We start from the raw sequence: 18,862 nt of genomic DNA, 5'->3' as shown, positions 1-18,862 counted from the left end.
ATACGTCTCCAACATATCTATAATTTATGAAGCATTCATGCTATTTTATTATCTATTTTGAATGATTACGGGCTTTATTATACACTTTTATATTACTTTTGGGACTAACCTATTAAACGGAGGCCCAGCCCATATTGCTGTTTTATTGCCTGTTTCAGTATTTCGAAGAAAAGGAATATCAAACGGAGTCCAAACGGAATGAAACCTTCGGCAGCGTGATCTTTTGGAAGAATATGATCCTGGAGACTTGGAGTACACGTCAGAAGATGCTCGAGGAGACCAGGAGATAGGAGGGTGCCCCCCTACTGGGCACGCCCCGCTATCTCGTGGGCCCCTCGAGCACCCCCCGACCGACTTCTTTCGCCTATATAGTCCCACGTACCCTAAAAACATCCACAGAGAAGATAGACCGGGAGTTCCACCGCTGCAAGCCTCTGTAGCCACCAAAAACCTCTCGGGAGCCCGTTCTGGCACCCTGCCGGAGGGGGAACCCATCACCAGTGGCCATCTTCATCATCCCGGCGCTATCCATGACGAGGAGGGAGTAGTTCACCCTCGGGGCTGAGGGTATGTACCAGTAGCTATGTGTTTGATCTCTCTCTCTCTCTCTCTCTCTCTCGTGTACTCTCTATGGCATGATCTTGATGTATCGCGAGCTTTGTTATTATAGTTGGATCTTATGATGTTTCTCCCCTCTACTCTCTTGTGATGAATTGAGTTTCCCTCTTGAAGTTATCTTATCGGGTTGAGTCTTTATTTGTGAACACTTGATGTATGTCTTGCCGTGTTTATCTGTGGTGACAATGGGATATCACGTGCCACTTGATGTATGTTTTGGTGACCAACTTGCGGGTTCCACCCATGAACCTATGCATAGGGGTTGGCACACGTTTTCTTGACTCTCCGGTAGAAACTCTGGGGAACTCTTTGTAGTACTTTGTGTTGGTTGGATGAATTTGAGATTGTGTGACGCATATCGTATAATCATGCCCACGGATACTTGAGGTGACAATGGAGTATCTAGGTGACATTAGGGTTTTGGTTGATTTGTGTCTTAAGGTGTTATTCTAGTATGAACTCTATGATGGATCGAGCGGAAAGAATAGCTCTATGTTATTTTACTACGAACTCTTGAATAGATTGATCCAAAAGAATAACTTTGAGGTGGTTTCGTACCCTACCATAATCTCTTCGTTTGTTCTTCGCTATTAGTGGCTTTGGAGTGACTCTTTGTTGCATGTTGAGGGATTGTTATATGATCTATCTATGTTCTTATTGTTGAGAGAACTTGCACTAGTGAAAGTATGAACCTTAGGCCTTGTTTCCTACCATTGCAATACCGTTTATGTTCACTTTTATCATTAGTTACCTTGCTATTTTTATTATTTCAGATTACAAAAACCTATTTCTACTACCTATTTTGCACTTGTATCACTATCTCTTCGCCGAACCAGTGCACCTATACAATTTACCATTGTATTGGGTGTGTTGGGGACACAAGAGACTCTTTGTTATTTGGTTGCAGTGTTGTTTGAGAGAGACCATCTTCATCCTACGCCTCCCACGGATTGATAAACCTTAGGTCATCCACTTGAGGGAAATTTGCTACTGTCCTACAAACCTGTGCACTTGCAGGCCCAACAACGTCTACAAGAAGAAGGTTGTGTAGTAGACATCAAGTAGCCGTTTGCCGTCGGGATGTCATCGGGGGACCAGGCCCAGGCCCAGGCATACACACGCGCTGTGTTGGACAGCGACGTGGTCTATCGCTCCAAACGGTGAAATTTCAAAAGTTGGAGCATGGTAGCATGTGAAGGGTGGTATCACCTGATATTCTCCGCTTTCATTCTCTGTATTCCTGAATGGATAGAGTTCCTCTATACATTTTATCTATAATGCTCAACCTACAAAGTTTATCGGAAGATTTAGCTTATAATAGGAAAAAAACTGACCTGTCCTGATTTTATTGGCCTAAATAACATTTTAGGAAATTGACCTAAATAAATAACTAACCTCTCCTAATTAAACCCAAAATTTAAGTGATGACCCACCCTGCATGCCCGTAAATCCCCCTTGACCCATCCATGGACATAGCATTACTCATATTTTAGCTTCTCCTCAAAAAAAAAAACAAAAAAAATCCTCATATTATAGCTGCTAACGCCCAAAACAATTCCCCATCCCTCTGTACTTTTGCCTTGATCGCGATCACAGCCGCCCGAGCTTGCCCGGTAGCTCCATCTTGCTGCCCAAGCTAACATTCTTGTGCATCTACTACAGTATGACCCAAACTTAAGGAATGTTTTGCAACTGATAACTAGACATCCATGTGTGTTAACTATAGTCCATATATCCTACATAGATAAACCATGATACAAGTCACTAACTAGCTATTTGGCTGCATGTGCATGCTTCCATGTTATCAAAATTATTGTAACTAATAAATTTACTAGCTTGGTCCATAACATTCTTATGATGTGAACATGAGAGCATGTCTACCATGCAGCCATAGTTTAAAAAACAGGACCGACAACTGAATCGTTGAGGTTGTCAGTTCAAATGTTCATCAATTGGATCATTGGTATAGCTGGTTCAGTGGAGACGAAAAACCTAAATATTTAAGCCATTTTTTTACGAATATTGCTCTGTGATCAAATAAATAGACATAAGATGTATTACCTCAATAAATCACAAAATAAAGCTAGCCTAGTGTGTAATCGGTCTTCATTATATGGTTGCTTGAGCTCAAAGGTCTATTTTTGTCTTAAATACCATTTTCTGACTATTTTTCGGTTTTTTGCGAAAAGACCAAAGCATCTTTAAAAAATAGAGAAGACGTCAGTTGCAGGTTTTTTCGGTTGGACTGCTGGTCAAGTTTTAAAATTGTGCAGACATCATCCATCAGTGCATTCTAAGTTGGCTGCAAATCTCATTATATTTAAGTGTATCATGTTAAAATTTTCATGTTAAGTTGTTTATTTTACTTTTCCTTTTTTGTAGTTTTTTTCATAGTTTAAATTGCAATGAATGATTTTTTTAACAAAAAAAGGCCTCAAAGGACCCAGATGTTATATTGATCAAAGCGAAGGTACATAGCATCTTATGGCATGACCCGAACTAGAAAGAAATGACGACCAAGTCCACGTACTTTACGAGAAGGACCCCGAAACACAGATACATAATGAAATTAGGTCCACAATACCCTCCTCACAGGAAAAAACTTAGTCAGTGTCAGGTATGTAGCCAGTTGGTTCGATGAAGTCTTCACAACAACACACCATATGAACTCTATTTGAAGGATGTACTACTTCCCTTGTGTCACCGTGGTCGAGAGGAAGAAAATTGGCCGCCCTTGGGCCAATTAAATCGGCCACGTGTTGAAGAGATCAAACATCGACCGCCACAGTGGATGCATAGGATAATCCAAAACAGTACATCGCCGAAGATCCACTATGTCCCCAACAACATCTTCACCACCTTGCATCTGGATCTTCCTGCAAAAACAAGCCAAGTTGGGAAACCTCTTCCTGCAGCACAGGGACCAACCAAGCCGATGTCAGTCGCACATATCCGATGCAACAGAACAACAACAAGGGAAAGAGTGCTTGGATCCGGCACATCTCTTCTTGCCGCCACCTCGACGGCTAGAGAAAAATAGTGACCTCGCCACCTCCACTGTTGTGGTTCTAAGTCTGGCAGTAAGTATAGGGGGTACGAATGAGTAGGCAAGGTCCTAGCTACGGTGAGATTGTACGCATGTGTTTACGAGTTCAGGCCCCTCTCGGAGGAGGTAAAAGCCCTACGTCTCGGTGCCCTGAGGCGGTCGACTGGATTATGAGAGTGTGAGTTACAGGGGGTGCAAACCCTTGTGCTAGAGGAGGGGGTGGCTTATATAGAGTGCGTCGGGACCCCAGCCATCCTCCGTTAAAAGGAGTTCAATGTACATAAAGACGGGGCGTTACTGATAACTTCAGCCATAAGTGCTATTAATGATCTTAAAGACTATGGAGTGAACTCCTGACCGTTGTTGTTCTGAGTGGCTCATGATCTTCCGTAGGTCGAGTGGTTTCTTGTATGGTCGAGTGACATCAGGAAGGAGGGGGTACCCGAGTGATATGATTGGTCGAGTGGATTGCACTCGACTCCTTCACTGGGTACTCCTTGTTGTCTCTTGGGCTTCTTTGCTTCTAGGGTAGTGACCTTGGGTAGGGCGTATAGGTCAGGCCTATGACCCTACCCCAGGTCTATATCATCATCATTAGCCCCCGAATGGATTGAGGTCCGAGTGAAAAGAAGGTTGAAGTTGATCTTGCCTCGACTCTTGTGCTTCACAAGTACTCATGTTGAACGGGAGGCCCATGTTGGAACTTCGGATTCGTTTCAGTCGCCTTGATCAATTCAGAAGTTGCTGAGTGGATTTATATCATCACTCGTCGAGTGTTGTTTTTGACGCGAAATCTTTGGCGCGATTGGTTACAGCGTATCCCGGATTTCACGGGGTTCAAAATTTCAGGGAAGCACGTGAGGCGGAGCGTGCCGTAGTAAGCGGGATGGATAGACATGAGCACCTCGATCTCCACGCCACCTTTTTCGCCACGTACCCAGCGCGACTGTTGCGGTATTTGACAGGATTGCCCGGGCCCATGCGTTAGTCACTCGGAAGTGGGTCCTTAAAAGGCGACGGGGCCGAGGCGTCTGCACTATGCGCGTCCATTCTCCTTATTTTTCCTCTGCTTCTCCACCGCACCTTGCTCCTATGCTCTCGATGCTGCCACCCTGCCACCATGGTGAAGGACTAGACGGCGGCGCTGGAACGCGCGCCGAAGGCTACGGGGGCGTCGAAAGGCAAGAAGACGAATCGGGGATTGTTGTCACGGTCAGCGCTGCCGCCGGGTTGGATCCAGGGCGATTGGATCCGATCTTCGCTCCGGCCGAAAGATTTGGAGGAGCTGGCTGAGTCCGGACTGATCGCCAACGGGGCTGCGAGGCTGCCAGAGGGGGAGACGGGACCCCAGCCGTGACCGGGCGAGTGCGTTCTGCTCGCCACCCATGTCGACCGCGGTTTCTCCCTTCCCCCGCACCCTTTTTCCGGGGTTTCTTGAACTTTTTCGGAGCCCAACTCCATCACTTCTCTTCCAACGCCATCATGTACCTTGCCGCGTTTGTGTCCATGTGAGAAAACTTTCTGGGTTGTCGACCGCACTGGGGTCTTTTCAAGCACATCTTCACAATCCGCTCCCAGTCGGTGAAGAAAGCGAATACGAGTGACGATAGAACACACGTTATCCAAATGTGTGGGGGTTTGGGTATCCAGAAGAGGAAAAGGAGTTCTTTCCCTTCCATGACACTTCCTGAGTCGGTCAGGGGCTAATAGACGACCTGATTCTACTGCTAGGACATTGCGACTCCAAGTCAGTCGACTAGACTTCCCCCTTTTTCTTTAAATCGCGCCCAGCAACCTTCTTCACTGAAAGTGACCACATCGGAGAGGGTGGAAACAAACATGTTGGTCGAGAGAGTGGTCCAGTTGATCAATCAGGGTGTCACCCGCGTGGACTTGTTGGAGGTGTTTCTCTGTCCATGCATCCAGCCACTCCAGGCTCGTGATCAGTCGATGTGGATGTACTCTGGAGCCAACGACACCACTCGGGTTCATCCAGAGGAGGTTTCGGCCAAGAGAGTGGCCCTATGGCTGAAGGGTATCACATGAAACAAGGACAACCCTAGGGGAGCCAGGAGAGTCGACCCATTTAGCAACAACAACCAGCCAGATAAGGTTTGGTCTCTGCTACCGAGTGTATTTTGATATGTTTTGCGACTGTCTTCGAATCTGACTGATATTTACTTGACTTCTTGTCTTGTAGGTTTACACTGAGATGTACTCAATGCCCAATGGTGAACAATCTCTGGAGCAAGACCAGGAGGGAGAGGACAGTGAGGGGAACACGGTGATTGGCAATCTCCAGAAGACGAGGACGAGGAGGAAAATGATGAGTCGGACAACGACGAGATAGTCGACTCACCACCTCATACGAAACATCGATCCAAGCTACTCCATGATCCAGGGGACGGACGTGGCAAGACCGTGGCTCCAAGCACTCAAGCACAGAAGCGCACTCGGATTTCGACTCCAGAGCCGACGGAGAAGGTCGCGAAGCAGCCCAAGGTCATCCCGTCAAAGGCTCGGAAGAGTTTGCCCAAGATCATGATGGATGTTCCTGTTGCCTCTTGTTGAGTGTTCTTTCTTTCTGTGTTTTCTTCCACCGACTGATACTTCTGTTCTGACCGATTGGATTGTAAACTTTTCTAGACCAGCCTCCGCCGTGACTGACATGGACGTTGACAAGGCCCCAGGTGACGAGGAAACCAATGACGTGGCCACCTCCAAAGCTAGTATGTTCCATTCGACTTGAATTGATTCTGCCGATTGAATTGTTGGCCAATTGAATTTTTGAGGTTACTTTTTGTTGCAGCTCCACGAGACGTCATTGAGCTTCTGGATGATGATGAAGAAGTGCCTCTGAGAGAGAGGAGGAGGAGAGGCAGGGCCTCAAGCGGAAAAGCGCCCGAGGGTCAAGTTCTTCAGTCGGCACCAGTGCTTGAGACAGTGGTCCAGCAATCCGGAGATCTGGCTCGGACCAATGTTACCTTTGCCAATCCACTGTCGACTGACCGTCCATCAGGGTCGACTGCTCAGACCTCTGCCGCTCCAGTACAACTCCATACATCTGACCCTGTGGCTGCTCCGACTGCATTGCCCTCATCACTCTTCACTGCATACCAGACTTCAGACGACTCACCGAGTGCCGCCAGGGAGGCCCTCCTCCAGGTAAATGCGTGATGGAGTAGATGAAGGTGGTGCATGAGGCCAGTCAGGTAGCTTATGATGCCAGCACCGCTCTGCAAACCAACGTCAAGGTTAGTTGATTCCCGACTGGTCTCTTTGAAAAATGATAGATGCTATTGTTGCTTCGCTGTCCATATGGTGCTCTTGGATGAGCGTTTTGGAACCTATTATGTGCATCTATCATGGGTCTGTGTTTCACATTCAATCACCCACCGGGGTGTTTCTGTCTTAGAGCTGTACAGTTCTTCCACTTGAGTCGACTAGGCTGAGTCCAGTGTTTTTTCGAACCAATGGGGGCACGCAGAGTGCACCCATTGGATGTAGTCCCCGAGACCGCAATCGACTGTTAGTAGTCGGCTAGGGTCTTTCTCTCTCTCTTTTTTTACTCATGCTGGACAGACCATGCCGAGTGTAAAACCGAACCAGTGGGGGCACGCTAAGTGCACCCACTTGGTGTAGTCCCCGAGACTACTGTTGAATGTTTGATTCAGCGGTAGTCTTAGAACAACTTTCACTGTGATTGACTTTTGTTTCTGTTGACTGGCATATCTTATTTGCTGACTCTGGAGGTCTTGTAATCTTGGGGCTCAACTTTCTGAACTGCATAAGAAGCAAATCAACCTCAACCTTGATTTGGAACTGGCCAAGAAGAACCTCAAGAATGCTCCGGACGAAGCAACTATCATGGGAGGTAACCAATTGTCGACTGTCCACCTTGTGACTCGCTCTTTCCCATTTTTTAGTCTCTTTGAACCGAGTGATTTCACTCGAATAGATGTGCGTAGTGAAAACTGTCAACTTCAAGCTCGTCTGAAGAATGTCATTTCTTTAGAGAAAATGAAGCAGGCTCTCGAGAAGAAGGATCAGGATCTTGCTGCGGCCCAGAAGGAGGCGCAAGAGAAAACAGCGCTTGCGGACAAGAAGCTGGCATCAATCAGCAAGTTGGAAGAGGAGAACTCCAAGTTGAAGATCGCGGTCTCTGAAGCCAATCGGGAGGTCGAGCAACTGAAGAAAGACAAGGACAACTTGACCGACGAAGTTGGAAGCCTCAAGGCCAAGAAGGGCGAATTAGAGTCTTATCTGGGGCAGCTTGCTGCGAAGTTGGTCTTGAAGCTTGAAGGTATTCTTGTTCGACTGATTTGTTGACGTCGACTGACATGGCTTGTTAAACTGTCGACTCACTATTTTTCCGACTGTGCAGAACTTTGTCAAGACTTTGAAGCAGAAACCGGGCGGGTTGAGACGGGTCTCGACCCCATAAATTGTTCTGTCAAAGATGACGTTGCAATGAATGTGTTGCGGTTGGAGTCACGCATGGACAGCGTTGTTGATTATCTTGCCCGACTGAAGGTGGCAATGACTCGGGTTGATGCTGAACTCTGGCCTCAGGAAGAACTCTCACAGCATCTCGAGTCTCTGATGGCTCGACTGAATCAAATACCTGACCGGGTGCAAGAATGGAAGAAATCATCTGCTCGCTGTGGCGCTGACGTCGCCCTGTCATTGGTCCGAGTGCACTTCAAGGATGTCAGAGAAGACAAGCTGGCGGAACTCAAGGTTACAAACAGCAAAAAGCACAGTTTCCAGTCCTTCATGGACACTTTCCTTGACACCGCCACTCGCATTGTAAACAACATTGACCTTGACAGTTTCTGCGATCCAGCAAGTCCTTCTCCTGACGAGTGAACAAAACATTACGCCCCACCTTTATTTTCCTCGGAATACCGAGTGATTATGTAACCGTTAAACTCTTTCACGCTTGATGTCTGAGTACTTCTGCTTGCCCCGGTCCTGAACTTTTGCGGGATTTATCTAAACTTGAATTTCCTTGAATATTATGGATTTTGTTCTGGTTTTGAACTGTTTCTGACTGTCTTTCGATTCCGAGTGAACTTGATCTTTTCACCTTTTGTCGAGTGAAGTGTACATTGTACTTATGACGTAGCTCAGACGCAGTGTTTAATCGACACCTCGTCATCCTTGCGGATCGGGATGGTACATTGTATTTGTGACACAGCTCAGACACGGTGTTCAATTGACACCTCGTCGTCCTTGCGGATCGGGATGCTACATTGTACTTGTGACGCAGCTCAGACGCGGTGTTCAATCGACACCACGTCGTCCTGGTGGATTGGGATGGTACATTGTACTTGTGACGCAGCTCAAACACGGTGTTTAATCGACACCTTGTCGTCCTTGCGGATCTGGATGGAGCGCACGTTGTATTTGTGGCGTAGCTCAGACATGGTGTTCAATCGACACCTCGGCGTCCCTGCGGATAGAGCGCAAGTTGTATTTGTGGCATAGCTCAAAAGATATTTGTGACCTAGGCGAGTACGGGGTCGCAGCTAAGCCCCCTGAGTGGGAGGATTGCTCTCCACTCAGAATGTTTTTTAACTTAGGCGAGTACGGGGTCGCAGCTATGCTTCCGAGTGGGAGGATTGCTCTCCACTCGAAATGTTTTTAACTTAGGCGATTTCGGGGTCGCAGCTAAGCTTCCGAGTGGGAGGGTTGCTCTCCACTCGGAATGTTTTTAACTTAGGCGATTTCGGGGTCACAGCTAAGCCTCTGAGTGGGAGGATTTCTCTCCACTCGAAATGTTTTTTAACTTAGGTGAGTACGGGGTCGCAGCTAAGCCCCCGAGTGGGAGGATTGCTCTCCACTCGGAATGTTTTTAACTTAGGCGATTTTGGGGCCGCAACTAAGCTTTCGAGTGGGAGGATTGCTCTCCACTCGGAATGTTTTTAACTTAGGCAATTTCGGGGTCGCAGCTAAGCCTCTGAGTGGGAGGATTGCTCTCCACTCGGAATGTTTTTAACTTAGGCGATTACGGGGTCACAGCTAAGCCCCCGAGTGGGAGGATTGCTCTCCACTCGGAATGTTTTTAACTTAGGCGAATCAGGTTCGTGGCTAAGCCACCCACTAGGGGATTTGGTCACAAGTGATTATGAGGAACCAGTCATTAAGATACTGTAAAAATCTTGTCTTTGAAAAACAAACTGAAGTGCTTTTATTACAACTCATCAGGTTGAGTGATTTTAGGTATAAAAAGGATGAAGTAGCTCTGCGTTCCATGCGTGCGGCTCATCCATTTTCTTGGCTATGTTGTAAATGTGATACGCTCCATTGTGAAGCACCTTGGTGATGATGAAGGGACCTTCCCAGGCCGGAGCGAGCTTGTGAGGTCGTTTCTGAACCACTCGGAGTACAAGGTCTCCTTCCTGAAATGCTCGACCTATGACGTTGCGAGCGTGGAATCAACGCAGATCTTGCTGATAAATGGTCGACCAAACCAAAGCCATCTCGCACTCTTCCTCCAGGAGATCAACTGCGTCTTCGCGTGCTTGATCTGCTTCAGCTTCTGAGAACAGTTCCACTCGGGGAGCATTGTGCAACAAGTCACTCAGAAGCACGGCCTCAGCACCGAACACCAGGAAGAAAGGGGTTCGACCAGTCAACCGGTTGGGCGTTGTTCTCAGCCCCCATAGGACCGACGGCAATTCGGTCACCCAAACTCCAGCAGCAAGCTTAAGGTCGCGCATCAGTCGAGGCTCTAACCCTTGAAGGATCAAACCATTCGCCCTTTCTGCCTGTCCATTCGACTGCGGGTGTGTGACGGACGCATAGTTGACCCTAGTGCCTTGGGACGCGCAGAACGCCTTGAACTCATCAGAATCAAAGTTGGAGCCGTTATCTGTGATAATGCTGTGAGGAACTCCATATCTGAATATCAACTCCTTGATGAAACTGATGGTAGTGCCTGCTCCAAGGTTTTTGATGGGCTTGGCTTCGATCCACTTGGTGAACTTGTCGACTGCTACGAGTAAATGGGTGAAACCACTCGCGCCGGTCTTGAAGGGCCCAACCATATCCAATCCCCAGACTACAAACGGCTAGACGAGTGGAATAGTCTTCAGGGCAAATGCAGGCTTGTGGGACATGTTGGAGTAGAATTGGCAACCTGCGCACTGGTCAACTATATCTTTCGCCATCTCATTTGCTCGAGGCCAATAGAATCCCGCTCGATATGCTTTGTCCATGATGGTCCGAGAGGACGCATGGTGACCATAGGTCCCGGAGTGGATATCGTTTAAGATCATTCGGCCTTCTTCCGAGGTGATGCAACGTTGAACCACTCCTGTGACACTTTCTCTGTAAAGCTGCCCTTTCATCAGGTGAAAGCTTTCGATCGATGGACTATCTGGCGAGCCTCATCTTCATCCTCTGGGAGCTCCTTTCGGAGAATGTATGCGATGTACAGTACTGTCCAATCGGGCATGACCACCAAGACTTCCATGATCAAGTCGACCACGGCTGGAACCTCGATCTCAGTTAGGTTCGTTGAACTTATCGGTTGCGTGGGCTCTTCCTTGAAGGGATCTTCTTGTACCGACAGGGTATGGAGATGCTCCAAGAACACATTGCTGGCGATAGGCTTCTGAGTGGAACCTATCTTCGCCAAATCATCAGCAGCTTGATTCTTGATTCGTGGTATGTGGTGGAGCTCTAACCCCTCAAACTTCTTCTCTAGCTTTCTCACTTCATCGCAATAACCTGTCATTGCGGGACTCCTGACGTCCCATTCTTTCATTACTTGGTTAACCACTAAGTCTGAGTTGCCATAGACCATCAAGCGCGGGACGCCTAGTGAAATGGCCATACGCAACCTGTCGAGGATATACCCCGCGGTATGACCCGGCCAGAAGTATGACCCGACTGGACTTGGCGTTTCATTGGTAACCCGCCGGAGGATTGGCGACTCACGAGTCTGGCAGCTCACTGGTCTGATGACTCACGAGCCTAGCGACACACTAATGGTTCCGACGGCGGGTCAGATAGAAGACTAGGCCCAAGGCCCAGAAGGCCAGCTTGTATTATGATGGGCCAGCTTAAGAGGAAAGCGTAAGGAATATTCCCTTACAAAGGAAGCAAGAATAGGACGTCACTTGTAATAGACTAGTCCTAATCCTAATAGGACTCCACATGTAACCCGCCCCTTCAACTTATGTAAGGAGGGGCAGGGCACCCCAAGAGGGACAGGCAAGAAAATAATCGCTAAGGCTAGACACAACTAGAGGAGTGATACGTCTTCGTCGTATCTATAATTTTTGATTGTTCCATGCCAATATTATTCAACATTTATATACTTTTGGCAACTTTTTATACTATTTTTTGGGACTAACATATTGATCCAGTGCCCAGTGCCAGTTCCTGTCTGCTGCATGTTTTTTGTTTTGCAGAAACCCAATATCAAACAGAGTCCAAACGGGATAAAAACGGATGGAGATTTTTTTTGGAATATTTATGATTTTTGGGAAGTAAAATCAACGCGAGACGGTGTACGAGGTGGTCACGATGTAGGGGGGCGCGCCCTACCCCCCCAGGCGCGCACCTGACCCTCGTGGTCCATCCATAAGGCAGTTGATGCTCTTCTTTTGGGACAAGAAAGATAATTTTATGAGAAAGATCTGGGCGAAAGATTCACCCCAATCGGAGTTACGGATCTCCAGATATAAAGGAAACGGTGAAGGGGTAGAATCTGAGAACGCAGAAACAGAGAGATAGATCCAATCTCAGAGGGGCTCTCGCCCCTCCCAAGCCATGGGAGCCAAGGACCAGAGGGGAAACCCTTCTCCCATCTAGGGAGAAGGTCAAGGAAGAAGAAGAAGAAGGGGGGCTCTCTCCCCCTTGCTTCCGGTGGCGCCGGAACGCCATCGGGGGCCATCATCATCACCGCGGTCTTCACCAACACCGCCGTCATCTTCACCAACATCTCCATCACCTTCCCCCATCTATATCCAGCGGTCCACTCTCCCGCATCCTGCTGTACCCTCTACTTGAACATGGTGCTTTATGCTTCATATTATTATCCAATGATGTGTTGCCATCCTATGATGTCTGAGTAGATTTCTATTGTCCTATCGGTGATTGATGGATTGCTATGATTGGTTTGAGTTGCACATTTTATTATTGGTGCTGTCCTATAGTGCCCTCTGTGTCGCGCAAGCGTGATGGATTCCTGCTGTAGGGTTTGCAATATGTTTATGATTTGCTTATGGTGGGTGGCGTGAGTGACAGAAGCACAGACCCGAGTAAGTAGGTTGTTTGCGTATGGGATAAAAGGGGACTTGATGCTTTAATGCTATGGTTGGGTTTTACCTTAATGAATCTTTAGTAGTTGCAGATTCTTGCTAGAGTTCCAATCATAAGTGCATATGATCCAAGTAGAGAAAGTATGTTAGCTTATGCCTCTCCCTCAAATAGAATTGCAATAGCGATTATCGGTCTAGTAACATAGTCAATTGCTTAGGGACAATTCCACAACTCCTACCACCACTTTTCCACACTCGCTATATTTACTTTATTTGCTTCTTTATCTAAACAGCCCCTAGTTTATATTTACGTGTTCTTTACTTTCTTGCAAACCTACCCAAAAACACCTACAAAGTACTTCTAGTTTCATACTTGTTCTAGGTAAAGCAAACGTCAAGCATGCGTAGAGTCGTATCAGTGGCCGATAGGACTTGAGAGAGTATTTGTTCTACCTTTAGCTCCTCGTTGGGTTCGACACTCTTACTTATCGAAAGAGGCTACAACTATCCCCTATACTTGTGGGTTATCAAGACTTTTTTCTGGCGCCATTGCCGGGGAGTCATAGCGTGGGGTGAATATTCTCGTGTGTGCTTGTTTGCTTTATCACTAAGTAATTTTTATTTGCTATTCTTAGTTGTTTTGTATCTTTAGTCATGGGTTGGAAACACAAAATACCAAAAAAAAATAGTTGTACCCGCTGAACCAATGGTTGAAGAACCACTCAAAATCTATCACACTGCTGAAGCTTATTACTTGGATCATCTTCGATCCCTATGTGCTCGTGCTGAAACCCCAACTAGTTTAGTTGAGGGCAAATCTTTAGATGATCATGCTTGTTATGTGCGACACCGTATATCTGAAAAAGGGAAACTATTATGGGGTCAAATTCAACGTTTACAATGCTATGCTTGGAATTTATGTTGGGAATATGATTTTACTTGTTGTTCTGAAAACCCTAAAAAACACCTTCCCTGCCAATGTGACTTTATTGATAATGGGATCTTATCTTCGTATGCTAAGGGTGTTTATAGTTACTATGATGTTCAACAAATTGAAGAATTTGTTGCTTTTAAGGGTGCTTTTGAAATTGCTATTTTGATTGAAAAGTATGATGCTACTCTTTACAAATCTGAAAATTTTGCCATGCTTGAATATTGCTATGAGAATTATGCTTCTAATGCCTATGTTAAAAAATTTATTAAGGAAGTCTCCGCTGTCCAAGAAGAGACTAATATTTTGCAGGAAGCTATGGAAGAAGAAATTGATGAAATTGTGAGCTAATTGGATGAAAAAACGATGAGGAGAGCGAAGAACAAAAGGAGGAAGAGCGGATTGATCACCCGTGCCCACCTTCCAATGAGAGTAACTCTTCAACTCATACATTGTATAATTGCCCTTCGTGCTTACCGAAGGATGATTGCTATGATGATTGCTATGATCCTGTTGATTCTCTTGAAATATCCCTTTTTGATGATGCTTGCTATGCTTGTGGTCAATATGCCAATATGAATTATGCTTATGGAGATGAACTTGCTATAGTTCCTTATGTTATGAATGAAATTGTTGCTATTGCACCCACACATGATAGTCCTATTATCTTTTTGAATTCTCTCGACTACACTATATCGGAGAAGCTTGCACTTATTAAGGATTATATTGATGGGTTGCCTTTTACCATTGCACATGATGATTTTGATGAATATAATATGCATGTGCTTGCTGCTCCTACTTGCAATTATTATGTGAGAGGAACTATGTCTCCACCTCTCTGTGTTTGCAAGAAACTGTCTATACTATGCATTGGCCTTTACTATGTGTGCATGAATTGTTCTTTTATGACATGCCGATGCATAGGAAGAGAGTTAGACTTCGTTGTTCCATGATTTATGTTACTTTGTGCTCACTACTAAATTACAAATCATTGTTAATTAAAATTGCCTTTAATATACCTTGGGATCCGGGTGGATTCATTACTTGAGCACTAAATGCCTAGCTTAATGGCTTTAAAGAAAGCGCTGCCAGGGAGACAACCCGGAAGTTTTAGAGAGTCATTTATTTCTGTTGAGTGCTTTTCATATAGTTTATAAACAACAAAAATAAAGAGGGGAGCCCAAAACTTTTCAAAAAGAGAAGTGAAAGTGAGAGAGACGAGCATTGTGAAAGTGGGGGACGTCCTTAAACTTGTTCAGGCCCATGGGAACTTTGTGAACCTTAATTACGGAAACTTTTCAATAAAAATAATTATCCCCTGGTATAGTTCCATTGTATTATAAAAATAATGTGCCAAGGTTTGCCTTTAGGATGTTTACAATGCTTGTTAGTTTGTACGGTGCTGGACAGACACTTTGGCTGTAGTGCGCGATTTTACATTTTTAACTGGAACGTCAAATGGTTCTGATTCTTTTTTCACTGTCTTGACTTACAACTTGTTTATTTTTCCTAATTTTGGTAGAATATTTGGGGTACCAGAAGTATGGTGGATGTTCAGATTGCTACAGACTGTTCTGTTTTTGACAGATTCTGTTTTTGATGCATAGTTTGCTTGTTTTGATGAATCTATCAATTTATATTAGTGGATTGAGCCATGGAAAAGCTATATTACAGTAGAAAAAATGCAAAAACAAAATATGAATTGGTTGGCAACAGTACTTAGAGTGGTGATTTGCTTTATTATACTAACGGATCTTACCGAGTTTTCTATTGAAGTTTTGTGTGGATGTAGTGTCTAATCGAGGATCTTTCGATGTGAGAAGAAGGAAGAGAGGCAAGAGCCCAAGCTTGGGGATGCCTGAGGCACCCCAAGTAAATATTCAAGGAGACTCAAGCGTCTAAGCTTGGGGATGCTGGGGAGGCATCCCCTCTTTCTTCAATAAGTATCGGTATGTTTTCGAATTCGTTTTGTTCGTGCATTATGTGCAAGTCTTGGAGCGTCTTTTGCATTTAGTTTTCACTTTTCTTTTATGCACCATGCTGGTATGAGATAGTCCTTGGTTGATTTATAGAATGCTCATTGCACTTAACTTAAATCTTTTGGGTGTGGCTTTATAGAATGCTTCATGTGCTTCACTTATATCTATTTAGAGAGATGACAGGAATTGGTCATTCACATGGTTAGTCATAAAATCCTACATAAACTTGTAGATCGCTGAATATGATATGTTTGATTCCTTGCAATAGTTTTGCAATATAAAGATGGTGATATTAGAGTTATGCTAGTGGGTGGTTGTGGATTGTAGAGACACTTGTGTTGAGGTTTGCAAGTCCCGTAGCATGCACGTATGGTAACCATTGTGTGACAAATTTGAAGCATGGGGTGTTTCTTTGATTGTCTTCCTTATGAGTGGCGGTCGGGGACGAGCGATGGTCTTTTCCTACCAATCTATCCCCCTAGGGGCATGCATTGTAGTACTTTGCTTTGAGGGCTAATAAACTTTTGCAATAAGTATATGAGTTCTTTATGACTAATGTGAGTCCATGGATTATACGCACTTTTACCTTTCCATCATTACTAGCCTCTTCGGTACCGTGCATTGCCCTTTCTCACCTTGAGAGTTGGTGCAAACTTCGCCGGTGCATCCAAACCCCGTGATACAATACACTCTGTCACACATAAGCCTCATTATATCTTCCTCAAAACAGCCACCATACCTACCTATCATGGCATTTCCATAGGCATTCCGAGATATATTGCCATGCAACTTTCATCATCATCATATACACGACTTGAGCATTCATTGTCATATTGCTTTGCATGATCGTAATATAGCTAGCATGATGTTTTCATGGCTTGTCTATTTTTTGATGTCATTGCTACGCTAGATCATTGCACATCCCGGTACACCGCCGGAAGCATTCATATGGAGTCATATCTTTGTTCCAGTATCGAGTTGTAATATCGAGTTGTAAGTAAATAAAAGTGTGATGATCATCATTATTAGAGCATTGTCCCCAAAAAGAAAAAAAGGCCAAAAAAAGAAAGGCCAAAGAAAAAAATAAAAAAATAAAAAAAAGAAAAAAAAGAAAATAAATAAAAAGGGGCAATGTTACTATCTCTTTTTCCACACTTGTGCTTCAAAGTAGCACCATGTTCTTCATGTAGTGAGTCTCATATCTTGTGCTTCAAAGTAGCACCATATTCTTCATATAGATTGTCTCCTATGTTGTCACTTTCATATACTAGTGGGAATTTCATTATAGAACTTGGCATGTATATTCCAACGATGGGCTTCCTCAAATGCCCTAGGTCTTCATGAGCAAGCAAGTTGGATGCACACCCACTTAGTTTCTTTTGTTGAGCTTTCATACACTTATAGCTCTTAGTGCATCTGTTGCATGGCAATCCCTACTCCTCGCATTGACATCAATTGATGGGCATCTCCATAGCCCGTTGATTAGCCGCGTCGATGTGAGACTTTCTCCCTTTTTGTCTTCTCCACATAACCTCAATCATTATACTCTATTCCACCTATAGTGCTATATCCATGGCTTGCGCTCATGTATTGCGTGAGGGTTGAAAAAGCTGAAGCGCGTTAAAAAGTATGAACCAATTGCTCGGCTTGTCATCGGGGTTGTGCATGATGGGGGCATTTTGTGTGACGAAAATGAAGCATGGCCAAACTATATGATTTTGTAGGGATAAGCTTGCTTTTGCCTTGTTGTTTTGAAAAGACATGATTGCTTTATTGGTACACTCAAAGTACTATTGTTTTTATGTCAAATGATAGACAATTGCTTTGAATCACTCGTGTCTTAATATTCATGCCATGATTAGACATATGATCAAGATTATGCTAGGTAGCATTCCACATCAAAAATTATTTCTTTTTATCATTTACCTACTCGAGGACGAGCAGGAATTAAGCTTGGGGATGCTGATACGTCTTCATCGTATCTATAATTTTTGATTGTTCCATGCCAATATTATTCAAGATTTATATACTTTTGGCAACTTTTTATACTATTTTTTGGGACTAACATATTGATCCAGTGCCCAGTGCCAGTTCCTGTCTGTTGCATGTTTTTTGTTTCGCAGAAACCCAATATCAAACGGAGTCCCAATGGGATAAAAACGGACAGAGTTTTTTTTGGAATATTTATGATTTTTGGGAAGTAAAATCAATGCGAGACGGTGTCCGAGGTGGTCACGAGGTAGGGGGGCATGCCCTACCCCCCCCCCCCCAGGCGCGCCCCTGACCCTCGTGGTCCACCCGTAAGGCCGTTGATGCTCTTCTTTTGGTGCAAGAAAGATAATTTTATGAGAAAGATCTGGGCGAAAGATTCACCCCAATCGGAGTTACGGATCTCCAGATATAAAGGAAACGGTGAAGGGGTAGAATCTGAGAACGCAGAAACAGAGAGATAGATCCAATCTCGGAGGGGCTCTCGCCCCTCCCAAGCCATGGGAGCCAAGGAACAGAGGGGAAACCCTTCTCCATTCTAGGGAGAAGGTCAAGGATGAAGAAGAAGAAGGGGGGCTCTCTCCCCCTTGCTTCCGGTGGCGCCAGAACGCCGCCGGGGGCCATCATCATCACCGCGATCTTCACCAACACCGCCGTCACCTTCACCAACATCTCCATCACCTTCCCCCATCTATATCCAGCGGTCCACTCTCCCGCATCCCGCTGTACCCTCTACTTGAACATGGTGCTTTATGCTTCATATTATTATCCAATGATGTGTTGCCATCCTATGATGTCTGAGTAGATTTCTATTGTCCTATCGGTGATTGATGGATTGCTATGATTGGTTTGAGTTGTATGTTTTATTATTGGTGCTGTCCTATTGTGCCCTCCATGTCGCGCAAGCGTGAGGGATTCCCGCTGTAGGGTTTGCAATATGTTTATGATTTGCTTATGGTGGGTGGCGTGAGTGACAGAAGCACAGACCCGAGTAAGTAGGTTGTTTGCGTATGGGATAAAAGGG

The sequence above is a fragment of the Triticum aestivum genome, chromosome 2B (genome assembly GCF_018294505.1).
Source record: "Triticum aestivum cultivar Chinese Spring chromosome 2B, IWGSC CS RefSeq v2.1, whole genome shotgun sequence".
Lineage (NCBI taxonomy): Eukaryota > Viridiplantae > Streptophyta > Magnoliopsida > Poales > Poaceae > Triticum > Triticum aestivum.
This window is presented reverse-complemented; position numbering follows the sequence as displayed.